Below are 15,592 nucleotides of genomic sequence, written 5' to 3' on the forward strand. Positions count from 1 at the left end.
TGGTGTGTTAAACACTAATATTGTTGTGTGTGCACAGTTGGTTCTGCTGCTCTGCCTAACCTTTAATGGAAGGCTGTGCACATAGAACAGACACCAACTTTTACCATCTTGGCACTCACTGATGTGATTTTTCTGTCTTCATCACATCAGAGCCATGCCTGGAATGCAGTTGGCCACAAGTACTCATTCGATGCAGTCAAAGTGATGCCAGAATACCTTCCTTTTCAGGGCACTCTCAAACAACTCCTCCCCTGCCACCTCTGTGACTACATCAGAAGCTGTAAGCACGATAGCTTAGCTGTGACCACTCTAAAAGTTCATATCTAATCAAGTGTCTTAAAGAAAACAGGGCAGTACAAACATCCTAACTGTGTCTACATCCTAGCTGTGTCTCTGTAGCTACTCCAGTTCATAAACTTCTTATAAACTCCAGGTCACAAGTCCTGCCATACCTATTGTGTGGCCAACAGCACACAAGTAATCCTGATGGCCATGCCCTTTCACAACCCAGGCTCACTGGGAGTTCAGAATGTTTAGGAGATATAACCTCATTGTTGTGGGATGCATTCAGTCAAGTATAAATCTTTTTTGAAAACTTTAATATTTTTGGAAATATTAAAGATGTACAAAACATTGTAGAGATGTGTAAATACCCTCAAGAACCCCTGGGGAACCTCAGGGTTTCCTTTCACAATCCAGGCAAGTCCCTCCACCACTATAAGAGAGGGGAAAGTTTGTACTTCAGGATCTCTAAGGATACCATCTACCAAATCCATAGGTATGAGACTGGAACCATAAGATATACAATGGCCAATAAGCACATGGAAGATGCTGTATATCACTGGCTAGCAAGGAAATTTAAATTAAACCAAAATGAGCTTCCATTACACATTCACTCTACAAAGGCTAAAGTGGCAGATAATATCAAGTGTTGATGTGGATGTGAAGTTACTAGAACTCTACTCATTGTTAGTAGAAATAAAAAATGGAACAACAACATACCAGTGGTATGGCAGTACCTTCTAAAGGTAAATATATACTTAATATAAAACCCAGCAATCCCACTCGAGACATTTAATAAGTCAAAAAAAAATCTCCAAAAGACTTGTATTCAAACATTTATAGCAGCTTTACTCATAATAGCTAAAAACTAGGAAGAGCCCAACTGTCCACTCTCTGCTGAACTCATGAGCAGTGATACATGCACACAACAGAACCTTATGCAGGAGTGCTCTCAGGACACACGCAACATGGGTGGATGAATCCTTGTGACAAGAGCCACATGCAAAGGGTCATGCACCACTTGATTCCATTTCTATGAAGTTCTAACAAAGGCAAAACTAGCAACAGAAAGAAGTCCAGAGACTGCCAGGGACAGAAGCAGGGGCCTGTGCAGATGGGCATGAGGAGCCGTTCTGTGGAGGCAGTGTTTGGCCTTGCAGATAAAACACCCAAGTCCTATGTCAGAGTGTATGAGTTCAATCCCTGGCCCTGGCTCCTGACTCCACCTTCCTGCCAATGCAGACCTTTGGAGGCAGTGGTGATGGCTCAGGTACTCAGTCTCTGCCACCCATGACCTGGATTGAGTTCCCAGCTCCCAGCTTCAGCTCCAGGTTGGGGGAGCTGTGGGCTTTTGGGAAGTGAACTACTGCATGCGAGATGCTCTTCAATGAATAAGTGGATTAAAAATAATCAAATAAATATTTTGAAAATGAGCAGTTGTAGGCTGATATGTTTTGCTATATTACAGCTGTACTGGCATATCCATGATACATTTGACAAAACTCAGAAAACTACAGACTTAAAACTTGTCAGTTTTATTGCATGCAGAGTATTCCTCAATTAAATTGTTTTTTGAAACCTAAAAAACAGACTACCATGGCTTTTGTGTTTTGTAACTTCAGGCGGGCAGAGGCAGCTTTTGAGGGCTACAGTGAATGACCAAATGCCAAGAAGATGCTGTGTGCAGGCCTGGGTCATAGACCCATACACTACATGCACATGTTCCAAATTCTGTATTTTCCTAAGGCCTTTAAAGTAGCTTTTTGACATTCACTGATTTTTCAATTACTTTCAACCGTCAGCCACTTTCAACTTCCCAGACTTAGTTACTTTAGCCCAGTGCTGTTGGCCTTGGTCATCTGCTGGCCCAATAGCGTGCCAGTGACCTCCTTGCCACTGCACAGTTGCCAGCATCTAACTGTGCATCAGCGGCTTTCATGACATGGTATCTGCTATTTCCAGCTTCTGGGAACATGCCTGCATGCTGACACTATAACATCCACCAGTCAGGTCATCCCAAATAGATCTGATTTACTACGCAACACTGATGGCAGAAACTCAGTGAACTACAGGTGATAACTGTAAAATAATTATTTTTAAAAGAAAGAGGGAAAAGAGTAGTGTTGACACACACACCTCCTGTTCCCAAAACATTCTCTCCTCTGGTCCTGTCTACCACAACATAAATCACACAGAAGCATCCCTCCTTACTTTCCCCTGTTAACCTCCCACACCCCAAGGTGTTAACCTGCCACACCCCAAGGTGCTCTTTTGGCTCCACTGTCTTCCTCCCTACCACCCTACTTCATCACAAACCACAGTTTCCTAGGAAAGGTGTCTGCCCCACATATCTGACCAGGTGATTTCCTCACCATTCTCTCCACCTCCTCCCAAAAGCCATTAAGTACCAGACTCTATAGCCAGGATGGAGGAAAAGGTCAGTAAGCAGAGACCACACACCTTACACCTGTCACCTGCAGTCACTCAAAAGGCAAAACCCACTCAGTGGAATCCAGGGGCCTGTGGTGTGTTCTGGTGTCTCAGTCTCCACATCCTTTGTGCTGAGATTTGCAAAAGCCAGACTCCCAGATGACTGAGGCTTCAGTATCCACTGGGAAGACAAAGTCCCCAGGCTGCCACAGTAGAGCCTGTGCCAAATCAAGATGTCTTTCAATGGTAATTGTCATCATAAGTGAATGCCCTTAAGGTGATATGAGGGATTAATATGCATGAGACTGGGCATAGGACACAAGCAAAAGGGCAAGATCTGGAGCCATAGGGGTACCAGAGACAAAAGGAAGACTATAAGTCAATGGGATAAAGGGACTTAAAGGAAGCCATGGTTTCAGGCAAGTGGCAAAGCCTGCCATGAGCTGGAAACACAAGGAATGAAGTCTTCCAGGGCACAAGTGAAGTCACTCTGTAGGAAACAGCTGGAGACACAGAAGTCTTGACAGACTGACTGCATGGACAAGGGATGCAGATATGTGATGGATCATACTACATGCTGAACAGATGTGCTAGAGACACACGGACATTGGCATGGGAAGCAGGCAAGGGGCAGACACTCAAGGAACAAAGTTCTGTGGACACAACGGATGCATCGAGACTCATGCAACACATGCTGCAGGCACAGAGAAGACACTTTTGAGAGCTGTTGTGGATTACAGAAAGAGAATGTAAAAATGAGAACATTCAAGGCAACCATGCATCACAGTTGTATGGGATGTTGATAACTGAGAGATCACATGGGTTTTAGGCACAAGAATGGAGACAAGAAGCCTGGGATGACTGCAGGAATATGAGGGTAGTCATACTGGGAGACAGAGAGGATCTGCAAGTATAAGGTTTGGAAAACACAGGAGGGAATACAGGGGATGCCAGAAAAATGAGTGCATAGAGAAATCTTAGAACCTTTAATGAACACCTTAGAATAGAAGACTGGCAATCAACCATCTCAGATTCCTTCTCAAAAATTAAAAAGGGGAAAAAAAAAACCTAAAAGACTTAACTAAAGACAAGAAAACAGGTATCAGCAGACACCAATGAAATGTTTGTAATAGCAAACATATTACAGAAATGATTAAAAAGGGGTTTAAAATAGTAGCAAAGTTAATAAACCACTTGTGAGAGTGATCAAGGAAATGAAAGGGAAAACTAAAATAATAATAATAATAAATAATAAATGACCATTTGTGAATTGAGAGAACCACTTTTAAGAGTTTATAGACTTTAACAAGATGCCAAGAGGATTTTCTGAAATATTTAGGAATAAAAATTTGACTATAGATAAAAAATTCACCGTACCTTGAAAACCATGTTACCAAAATACACATATAACATAAAGTAGAAAAACTGCTATATAAATTAAAAATGTTGAATCAGTTTCTGGAAAAAAAAAATCCAACCAATCAATAAACAAATAATTTTCACATGCAAAATTTCAGGTCCAGATTTATAGGACACTCTATGTAAGAAAGAAAAAACAAGTAAATTTCCCACAGTCACCCAAGGTGGAAATGAACTGGGAAAATAAATTGGAGCACATTATTAAAATTTCTTTCGTGAAGCCAGATTATGTCAATTTTGTGACTTTAACAGGACATGAATTAAAGAGCATGTTTTTCATAGGCAGAATTACAAATGTTGTAAGCAAAACATTATTTTATGCATCAAAGTATACATGGAAACAGTGCATTAACAAGTGAGATAGAAAATGAATGGCTATTTTCTCAAATAAACCATTTAAATCATTCATATAGGTGAAAAAAATCAACGTGATTATTTAGATTAAATGTTTAAAAGATTTAATAAATTCCAGCACGGAGCCATTAAAAAAATAGAACATTTAAAAACAGTACGTTTATCTGATCGAGATTGTCTAAAATAAACCTACAACAAACAACACAAGTAATACAGAACTGCTGAAAGCTTTTTCCCTGGGAGTGGACTCCGTCAAGGTCGCCACTTCTCTCTACCTGTCTCCAGCATTGCACTGGGAGGTGTAGTCGTGAAAACAAGCGAGCAACACAAAATTTAAGGATCTACTTTTAACCAACAATATATGTAAGTCACATTATTACACGCAAAAATAATCCAACATAATTCAAGCCAAAATACAACATTTTAAAAAATCTCAGAATGACTAAGTACCACAAAAACAGAAAATGATATGAAACTACAAAAGGCAGGGTAGGAAGCGAATGTCTAAAAGAAAAATGAACCAAAAGAGGATTTATGTCTGCAGTATCTGTAAACAGACAACAATCAAAACAGAATTTAAAAACATACAAATGGTCTAACAGAAAATCAGAGACCATGAAGAAATAATAAAGTCCAGAAGCCAAGGAATGGACAGTGGTTAACACTCACCCGCAGCGGGTTACCGCAAGCTCGCCGTCACCATTTGCCAGCAGGAACTCGGACACGCGAACCAACGACTTCAGGAGCAGCGGCCAACATGAAGGGGAGAGCCCCGGAACTCAAACCTCTCCCCTTACTCTCCGTACACCCAGTACAATCCCAAATCGCCCTCTTCGGACAGAAAGGATTGCGATCTGCTGCGTCATTCGTTACGTCATACGTACGCAGCAGCCGTGGAAACTGTCCAATTAGCAGGCACGCTGGTCGCAGCGATACGTAATCTCGCGGGATTACCGTTCGGGGAGCCGCCATTGTTGCAGATTGACTTGGCTAACTGCGGGACAAGGCAGTCAGTGGTTCCGGCTCCAGTTTCTGAGGCCTTTCCTCACCGCAGGACCTGGCGAGGAGGACGTCGGGACTCTTTGAAAGCCAGGAAATGGTGAGTGTGTGTAGCTGGTGGGAATCCGTTGGAAATGACTGCAGTGAGCGCCGGACCTCCTAGGTTAGCGCTGGAATTTACAGACCCGGTTCCCTGCTGCGGTAGCTCCTCGCTGGATCCCCACCAGTCCATGAGGTGTGTGGACCCTAGTCGTCCCATCCCATCCCTGCAAGCAGCGACTTCGGCTTGGTCCCGGAGCCCCCTCTGGACAGCCCCGCACCCGCAGCCCGCGTCTCCCCCATTGTGTGGTGAGGACCGGAGAATCACTAAGGAGAACCGGGAGTGCATGTGCAAGGTTCATGCGGGGTCCTCGGTCTCTCCTGTCATTACCCGAATCCCCTGAGTTTTCTGTCTCTGGACCTCGCAGCATAGCTTTTCCTAGAGATGAAGAGTGTTTAGTCTGCCTAATAACACGGTGTCACAGACTGAGTATATTGGAAATAAAACCGTTTTTATTTTAGATCCAAGTTATGGTCCAAAGTTGAGAGGTAGTCAGTTCTAGCTGGCAGAGTCCTGAAGCTTAACATGTTCGGGGCTTAACAAACGCCCTCAGAAAGAGCGTGTGGGAGACACCAAGCCAGAGAACCCGTTAATGGATGCTCCCATCCATTTTTGAGGGGAGAGCTAACGACCCATTAAAGGACCCTCCTTTTAATTCCTGATGAAGGGAATTAAATTTCACAAGAAATGGATGGAAATGTGCCAGGGGATTCCAATACAATCCCATCAAGGTGGCATGTACCAATGCCACCTCGCTAGTCCAAGTGATCAATTTCAGTTCACATTCGATGGCTTAGACAGGTCTAAAAATCAAAGGGATCACACAAGACAAGTGTCTGCTAATACTAACTGATAGAATCAAAAAAGGAGAGAAAGATCCAACATGGGAAGTGGGATACACAGCAGACTCATAGAATGGCAGATGTCCTAAACAACACTCCGGCCTCAGAATCAGCCCTTAAGGCATTCGGATCTGGCTGAAGAGCCCATGAGAGTATTGTAGGCATGGAAAGCCAAGACACTCTGGAAAAGAAAAAAAGAAGAAGACCTAAATGAAAGATCTCTGTTAGTGAGATCCCAGTGGAAAGAACGGGGCCATCAAAGAAGGAGGTACCTTTCTCTGAATGGAGGAGAGAACTTCCACTTTGACTGTGACCCTATCGGAATAAGATCAAAGTCAGCGAACTCTAAGGCTTCCATAGCCCTGGCAACTCATGACTAGAGCCTAGGGAGATTACTGACGCCATGAACAGGAGTGTCAAATTGTTAAGTCAGCAACAGGAGTCACTGTGTACTTACATCCCATGTGGGATCTGTCCTTAATGTGTTGTCTAATGTGCAGTGATGCTATAACTAGTACTGAAACAGTATTTTTACACTTTGTGTTTCTGCGTGGGTACAAACTGATGAGATCTTTACTAATTACATACTGAATCGATCTTCTGTATATAAAGATAATTGGAAATGAAAAAAAAAAACCTGGTGTTAAATTGGAAATGGCATAGAAAATTAATTAATTTAAAAAAAATATATTATGTAGGATCTCTGTCTTTAATGTGCTGTACACCCTTATTTAATGCTATAACTAGTACTCCAACAGTATTTTTTTTTCTTTTCTTTTCACTTTGTGTTGCTATATGGGGTCAAACTGTTGAAATCGTTACCTAATATATACTAAACTGATCTTTTGTATACAAAGAGAATTGAAAATGAATCATGATGTGATAGGTAGGGGAGAGGGAGCGGGAGGGGGGAGGGTTGTGGGTGGGAGGAAAGTTTTGGGAGGGGGAAGCCATTGTAACCCATAAGCTGTACTTTGGAAATTTATATTCATTAAATAAAAGTTTAATAAAAAAAAAAAAAAAAAGAAATGGATGGGATGAAGCAGGTGTCTTCCCTGAGCTGGTCCGCTTTCATATCCTTTGTGGATCTTGCTACCATCTGATTGCTCTTAGCTGACCACGTTAGGAATTAATTCCATGATTTGTGAGTAAGTATTTTATTTTCTTGGATTAAACATGAGTAGATGGGATGACAGTGTCTGGAAAAGAAAAGAGAATCCTTGAAATCTTTGTTTTCAGCTAAGTTGAAATAGGAATACAAACACCCATGGACTGACCACCCAGGTGGATCAGTGAACCTTGGTAAGTTCAAGTGTCTTCCTGATCTCATCTGCCTGTGCACCCAGAGATGACCAAGTCCTGCTTTTGGTTTTGTTTTATTGGTATGCTTTATATCATTTCTACTAAAGGAGAATTCTGCTTAGTTTTTCCGCTTTTTCAGTATTGGTGAAGTTGGCATCATCTATTTGTACTTTTTTATCCTTTTTAATACTTTATTATCCTTTGACAAACATGATGTCCATGTGTCTTTATGTTTAAAATATTTTTTGAGGCAACAGTGTGTTAGGTCTTGTTTTTCATGTACTATGTCAGTCTCTGTCTCTAAATTGGTTACCTTTATCTTACAGAGTTAATATTCCTTGGTATGTTATGTATATTAATATTTTACCAGTAAATGTGTTGCGAGTATCTTCTAGTTTTAGGCTTTCATTTTCATTCTCTTTATAGGAACTTAACATGAATATGCAGTCTTAATATTATTATAGTTCTATTTCTCCATTTTTTTTTCAAATTGTGCTTTATTTCTTAAGTATTTTCTTAACAAGGAGGTAAAGATATTTTCTTACATTTTCTTATAATAAGCTTTACTTATCAAAATGTTAATTTAATTATCTGCATGTCATTACTTACTTGTTTGGTGTGGAGAGGGGGGTTTTATGAGGAAAACTCTGGAATATAACAGATAACAGATTTTAGAATATTGTTAGAATTATGCCAAGTGTCTACGTAAGAAAAGGGTGTCTCAGGAAGGTAGACCAGCAGGGACAGATGTGTAAAACAAAGTAGATGAGAGGGCCAATTTGTGTTTTGGAGTTGTGAAAAAGCACACTCTTTCAAGATTTAAGAGTATTGGTGTAGCTAAATCTCACAGAGCCTGATCTGTACAGTGGTGGAATTCAGTTACTCTAAGTTGAATGAGGATCCAACAGAGATTTTTTTTTTTTTTTTTTTATCCCAGAAGTGGTGGTGCCCCATTTATAAGTGGAAAAATACTGTTCAGAGCACAGATGTTTATGAAGGGGTTATAAGTCCTGGACACATTGACAAGAGAGACAGTCTAGGCAATGTCAGAAAAGAGATGTTGGGATGAACACTACCAGTTGGATAAAGACAGGAAAAGAGGAGCATTAAAACAGTATCCATATTCAGCACAGGGATAAGGAAGATGAAGTAGCAGCACCAGAAGAATAAGAGCAGGAGAGGCAGGCAGTTTAGTTCATTTCCAGAAGACACCACCTTGCCCTATTGAAGCTGTTGAAAGATCTGTATATGATCCTCACTGCTCAGACATGTTTAAAATGCAGACCTTCATCTGCCACAGGCTGAAATGGAGGCACATTTTGCATATACAAAATTATTTGTACAAATTATGATTCTATTTCTAATAATAAGATGTATACTTAAAGCCCAAGTAATCTTTTTATAAGGATAATTGATAAAATAATGAATGTTGAATCCAATGATTTCCAGCTAATGACACCAAGTGTTGTGCTTTAGAATACAGATTGTCAGTATGACCTGCAGGCAGTTGGAACACAGCCATGCCCATTTCCCTACCTGTAGTTTATGGTTGTTTCATGCCACAACACTAGACTTACATAGTTGCAACAAAGATTGTATGCACTACAGTGCCTGAAATATGTTCTATGTGGCCTTCCATAGAAAGATTCTCAGCTTGTGATTTAAAACCTAGGGCAAATGGAACAAATGTATTCTCGTCACCTAACATGAAAATAGCCACAGTAAATTAATCTTGTCTTTGGTACCTAGCCCTTTATAGGGAATATCAGTCTCGTGGTATTGTCAAGGAAGGTGTGACTCAGGAAAATTAATATTTTGAATAGCAAATAACACTTTTAACCAATAATTTTTATCCAATATGTGGTTTTGAATCATATGCTGAGTGACTTCAGAGCTCATTTTTGTTCTACTTGGCCAGATTTATTCATTTGTAATTTGGTATTTAATTAAATAGTGAATGTTTACATGGGACCCAGTGGGTATGAAGAGGAAGGAAGCAGTAAATTCCTAGTGGGTACATAACTACATCAGGTCCACACAGTTAGGAAATAGTTTTCAGAAACTGGACTCGGGGTCTGTCCAGATACTACCAAGAATGCTAAACATAGGGGCGACAACTCTTTAAATGAGGCTAAACATTAAACAATACCAGATTTTCAATTCCGACTCAATATGATTTCATAAACGCAGATAATTTGATCTCAAGTTCTGAATTTCCCTTGCCAATATGTGATTGTTAAGAAAAAATAATGTATAAAAATCTTAACTTTATAGAATCAAGTAGATTACTTACTATAATAATCATTGTTATTTATAATTTTATTTCACAGTGTAAATGTTTCAACATTCTAATATTAAAACATTTTCTCTGAGTAGTAGTATATATGGAATTATTTACATGTCATTGTTTTGCTGCTGTAAGGCAAGAAAGGATGCTAATTAATCAGCAAGATTATTTTCAATATAAGATATTTTCAAAATTATTTTTCAAGATTATTATTTCAAGATTATTTTCAATATAAGAATTATCACTGATCATGGTTTGAAGGACTTTATCATTATTATAGATCAGTAGTTTGAGTGTGTTAGGGGCTTACTGACCTGAGGCAGGGCCAATCTGCATTTTGTAAACTGTTTTTGTCAAATGTGAGGTTTACTTATATCTTTAGAGAGAAATATTGTGGTATTCAAAATTTTTTAAAAGATTTATTTTATTTATTTGAAAGAGTTACAGAGAGAGGTAGAGACAGAGGTCTTCCATCTGCTGGTTCACACCCCAGATGGCTGCAGGGGCCGGAGCTGCACCAATCCAAAGCTGGGAGCCAGGAGCTTCTTCCGGGTCTCCCACGTGGATGCAGAGGCCCAAGGACTTGGGTCATCCTCCACAGCTTTCCCAGGCCATAGCAGAGAGCCAGATTGGAAGAGGAGCAGCTGGGACTAGAACGGCGCCCATATGGGATGCCAGCGCTTCAGGCCAGGGCCTGTTTTTTTGTTTTTTTTTTTTTGTTTTTTTTTTGTTTTTTTGACAGGCAGAGTGGACAGTGAGAGAGAGAAACAGAAAGGTCTTCCTTTGCTGTTGGTTCACCCTTCAATGGCCGCTGCGGCCAGCGCGCTGCGGCTGGCGCATCGTGCTGATCAGAAACCAGGTGCTTCTCCAGGTCTCCCATGCGGGTGCAGGGTCCAAGCACTTGGGCCATCCTCCACTGCCTTCCCAGGCCATAGCAGAGAGCTGGCCTGGAAGCAGGGCAACCGGGATAGAATCCGGCACCCCGACCGGGACTAGAACTCGGTGTGCCGGCGCCGCAAGGCAGAGGATTAGCCTGTTAAGCCACAGCACCGGCCAAGAAATACTTTTTTCCACATATGCAATTAAAACAAGGAGGGGCTGGTGCTATGGTGTTGCAGGTAAAGCCACCGCCTGCAGTGCCAGCATCCCATACGGGCGCCAGTTCGAGACCCGGCTGCTCCACTTCCAAGCAGCTCTCTGCTATGGCCTGGGAAAGCAGTACAATACGGCCCAGGTCCTTGTGGGCTTGTCCTCGTGGAGCCGGATGAAGCTCCTGGCTCCTGGCTTCAGATTGGTGCAGCTCTGGCCGTTGTGGCCAACTAGGGAGTGAACCAGTGGATGGAAGACCTCTCTCTCTGCCTCTTCTTCTCTCTATGTAACTATGACTTTCAAATAAATAAATAAATCTTTTTAAAAAACAAACAAGGATGCTACTACAAAGGACAAGTACAGGTCAACTTATTTAAAATAGATGTGAAACTCCTAAATGCAGATATATTCCCCAGAGTCTTAGAACAGTACACAATGAGCAACTAAGGTTTTACTGTGAATAAATATTCAACATTAGAAATGAAATATGCAAAATTACCAAGTAAAGGGAAAAAATCACTTTAATAGAAGTTAAGGTATACTTTGACTGTATCTGTTAAAAAGGATTTATTTAAAAGACAGAGAAAGAGAGGGAGAGGGAGAGACATCTTCCAATCTTCATTCAATGGGTTACTCCACAAGTGGCTACAACAGCCAGGTCTGGGCCAGGCAGAAGCAAGGAACCAGGAACTCCATCTAAGACTCTCACATGGATTGCAAGGGCCCAAGTACTTGGATCATCTTCCACTGCTGTCCCAGCTGCATTATCATTGAGCTAGAAATGGACATTTTGGGAATTGTTTGCCATGTTTAGCCCTGGTTTATGCTCCTGTAGAACTATGGTCTTCCTACTTTTTAGTTATTGAATTTTATTAGTGGTAAATTAAGCCTGAGTGTAAATTAGATTAAAATTATGTCTTTGCAAAAAATTAATACAGGAGGCCAGGGCGGGAGGGAGATTTTGAGAACAGAGGACTGAGGGAAGTGTAGTTGTCTTTTTGGAATTGTACCTATTAAGTGAGTGAAATCTGTTTTCTTTCTGTATTTTTTAAGATTTATTCTTTTAAAAGAGTTACAGAGAGACTAAGAGATCTTCCATTCATTGTTTCATTTGTGACTACACTATGCCAAGCTGAAGCTAGGAGCCAGGAGCTTCTCCCAGTCTCCCACATGGGAACTTATCAGATTATCTTATGATGGTTTCTCACTAGTTGTTTGACAACTGAATGGATAAATGCAGACTATAGCATATAGAATTTTAATTTGATGGTATTATTGTATTTTTGGGGGCGCTTTGGAAAAGTGTCCTAATGAATATGCTAGATAGGGAAAGAGCATAATATCTTATCATAAAAATAATAGCTGTACCATAAAGATACCAGTATGAATTTAGAAGGATTTCCAGGATAGCCTTCTTTTATATTGTGCTTAGAGAAACAGAGAAGACAGTTGGTGTCAACTAACCCACTGTAGGTTTTTTTTTGAAGTGGAGGCTATGTGCATAAAGGAGAAGTGCTGAACCTGACAGGTTTCATTTCTCACCAGGATAGATCAGTGTATAAAGCATGCAGATCATCAGCAGGCTGACATGAGGTGATGTCACTGCTTCTAAAAACCGTAATGATCCCCTGGGAAGGTAGCAGAAGATGGCTCAAGTGGTTGTTCCTCTGCCACCATTAAAGGGGACCAGGATGGTGATTTCGGCTCCTAACTTCAGCCTGGCTCCACCTTGGCTGTTATGATCATTTGGGGAGTGAACCAGTGGATCCTGTCATTATCTTTAAATAAATAATAAATCTTTAAAAAGCTGAGTTAAAGGTATAGGATAGCATTGTGGCATGGTGTGTAAAGGCACCTCTTGCAAACCAGGCATCCCATGTCGGTACCAGTTCCTGTCCTGGCTACTTCATTTCTGATCCAGCTCCCTAATAGCCTGGGCAAAGCAGTGGCAGGTGCCCCAAGTGCATAACATTCTGCTTCCCCGTCAGAGACCCAGAAGAAGCTTCAGCCTCCTGGCTTCCACCTGGCCCAGCCTTGGGCATTGCAGCCATCTAGGGATTGAACCAGTGGATGAAAGCTCACTCTCCCACTCCCTCTCCATCTTATGCTTTCCCCTCCTCCCTCTCTACCACTCTCTTTCTAATAAATAAATATTTAAAAAAGAAAGTGGTGTAGTGGGTTAAAGCTGCTGCCTGCAGGGCAGGCGCCGGTTTAAGTCCCAGCCTTTGCACTTCCCATCCAGCTCTGCTGTGGCCCAGGAAAGCAGAAGATGGTTCAAGTCCTTGGGCCCCCTGTACCCATGTGGGAGATTCTGAGGAAACTCCTGGCTCCTGGCTTCAGATTGGCACAGCTTCAGCCATTGCAGCCATCTGGGGAGTGAACCAGCAGGTGGAAGACCTTTCTCTCTCTCTCTTTCTTTTTCTCTCTCTCTGTCTCTGCCTCTCTGTAACAACTATGCCTTTCAAATAAATAAATCAATATTAAAAAATTATTATAAATGAATTCATTGGGAGGTGTTTATAATGTGAAATAGAGCAACAACTGGGAATTAGAACACAGATATTCTTTCATAATGAACAATGGTAACTAGCTGCTACTTACAACATACAGGAATCTTCTAAAATCAGTCATTTTTTCATTATCTTGGCCATCTGTTAGCCCATCACAGTGTGGCATGCAAAGGTACAATAAGCCTTGTTTTTATAGTGTATGATTTTTTATCACTAAGTATTTGAGTATTAGATGCTATTGAGATGAAGCAATAACACTTTCTATTAATAGTAAGCAGGTTGAGGAAAGGGAACTGCCTCTCATAACTTCTTAAAGTAACGTCTATAATGCATGGCAATTTCTTCTAATTGTAACTAATTATAGGAGTATCTAGTATGTACCAATATGCTAAAATCTAAATGGGAAATCTCTAGAAAGACTTCAGTTAAGAAATAAAAGTGCTATTATTTTTTGCATGTTTTTACTCAAAATTCTACTTAACAGTTTTTTTTTTTTTAACTTTTGTTTCTTTTGTCCAAAGTAAATGCCCAGCAGTTTAAGTGTGAATTATAGCCACTAAGTTAAAAACTCATTTTCATTACGAGGGAAACCATTTCATAGGCACTGAAATAGAGAGTGTTGGGAAACATCTTAAGTATAGAAGCAGTTTCATTTGATTTTTTGTTGCTATGAGAAAGGTTATCCCAGGTCATGCATGCATAACCCTACCATACAACCCAGCCATCCCACTCCTTGGAATTTACCCAAAGAAAATTAAATTGGCAAACAAAAAAGCAGTCTGCATCTTAATGTTTATTGCAGCTCAATTCACAATAGCTAAGACCTGGAACCAACCCAAATGCCCATCAACAGTAGACTGGATAAAGAAATTATGGGACATGTACTCTATAGAATACTATATAGCAGTAAAAAAAAAAAAATGAAATTCAGTCATTTGCAACAAAATGGAGGAATCTGGAAAACATTATGCTGGGTGAAATAAGCCAGTCCCAAAGGGACAAATATCATATGTTCTCCCTGATCGGTGACAACTAACCAAGCACCAAAAAGAAACCTGTTGAAGTGAAATGGTGAAATGAACACTATGAAAAACAGTGACTTGAGCAGCCCTTGTCCTGAGTGTTGATGAACAACTTAATGCTTTATCCCTTTTAGTATTTTTTGTTCTATTTAATATTATTGGTTGAAATATGTAATTAATACACAATTATTCTTAAGTGTTGAAATTTAACTGAAAAGTGATCCCTGTTAAATATAAGAGTGAGAATAAGATAGGGAGGAGATGTACAGTTTGGGACATGCTCAGTTGGACTTGCCCCAAATGGTAGAGTTAGAAACGTGCCAGGGGATTCCAATTCAATCCCATCAAGGTGGCATGTACCAGTGCCATCTCACTAGTTCAAGTGATCATCTTCAGTTCACAATTGATCACACTGATAGGTCTAAGAGTCAAAGGGATCACATAAACAAGACTAGTGTCTGCTAATACTAACTGATAGAATAAAAAGGAGAGAATGATCCAACATAGAAAGTGGGATACACAGCAGACTCATAGAATGGCAGATGTCCTAAACAGCACTCTGGCCTCAGAATCAGCCCTTAAGGCATTCAGATCTGGCTGAAGAGCCCATGAGAGTATTTTAGGGATGGAAAGCCAAGACATTCTGGCAAAAAAAAAACAAAAAAAAAAAAAACAAAAAAAAACACCTATATGAAAGATCTCTGCGAGTGAGATCCCAGTGGAAAGAACAGGTCATCAAAGAAGGAGGAGGTACCTTTCTCTGAAGGGAGGAGAGAACTTCCACTTTGACTATGACCTTGTCTAAATAAGATCAGAGTCAAAAGGCTTCTATAACCTTGGCAACTCATGACAAGAGCTTAGAGTGGCTACTGATGCCATAAACAAGATTGTCAATTGTTAAGTCAAACTGTGCACTTACTACTCATGTAGGATCTCTGTCCTAAATGTACTGTACA

At 40.5% G+C, this 15,592-nt stretch overlaps 1 protein-coding gene and 1 long non-coding RNA gene across 3 annotated transcripts in view; one reads left to right on the forward strand and one right to left on the reverse strand.

Moving 5' to 3' along the window:
• LOC133749618 (uncharacterized) overlaps positions 1-5,333 on the reverse strand; it is a 49,148-nt gene extending 43,815 nt beyond the window's left edge. For both annotated transcript variants that reach the window (XR_009864603.1, XR_009864602.1), the window contains exon 1: positions 5,155-5,333. This is a non-coding gene — a long non-coding RNA (uncharacterized LOC133749618). The remainder of the gene's footprint in view (positions 1-5,154) is intronic.
• Positions 5,334-5,445: 112 nt separating this feature from the next.
• Positions 5,446-15,592, forward strand: part of LOC133749024 (zinc finger protein 260-like) — a 51,728-nt gene continuing 41,581 nt past the window's right edge. The window contains exon 1 of the mRNA XM_062178120.1: positions 5,446-5,584. The gene's annotated coding sequence lies outside the window, so the exon portion shown is untranslated. The remainder of the gene's footprint in view (positions 5,585-15,592) is intronic.

The sequence above is a fragment of the Lepus europaeus genome, chromosome 20 (assembly GCF_033115175.1).
Source record: "Lepus europaeus isolate LE1 chromosome 20, mLepTim1.pri, whole genome shotgun sequence".
Lineage (NCBI taxonomy): Eukaryota > Metazoa > Chordata > Mammalia > Lagomorpha > Leporidae > Lepus > Lepus europaeus.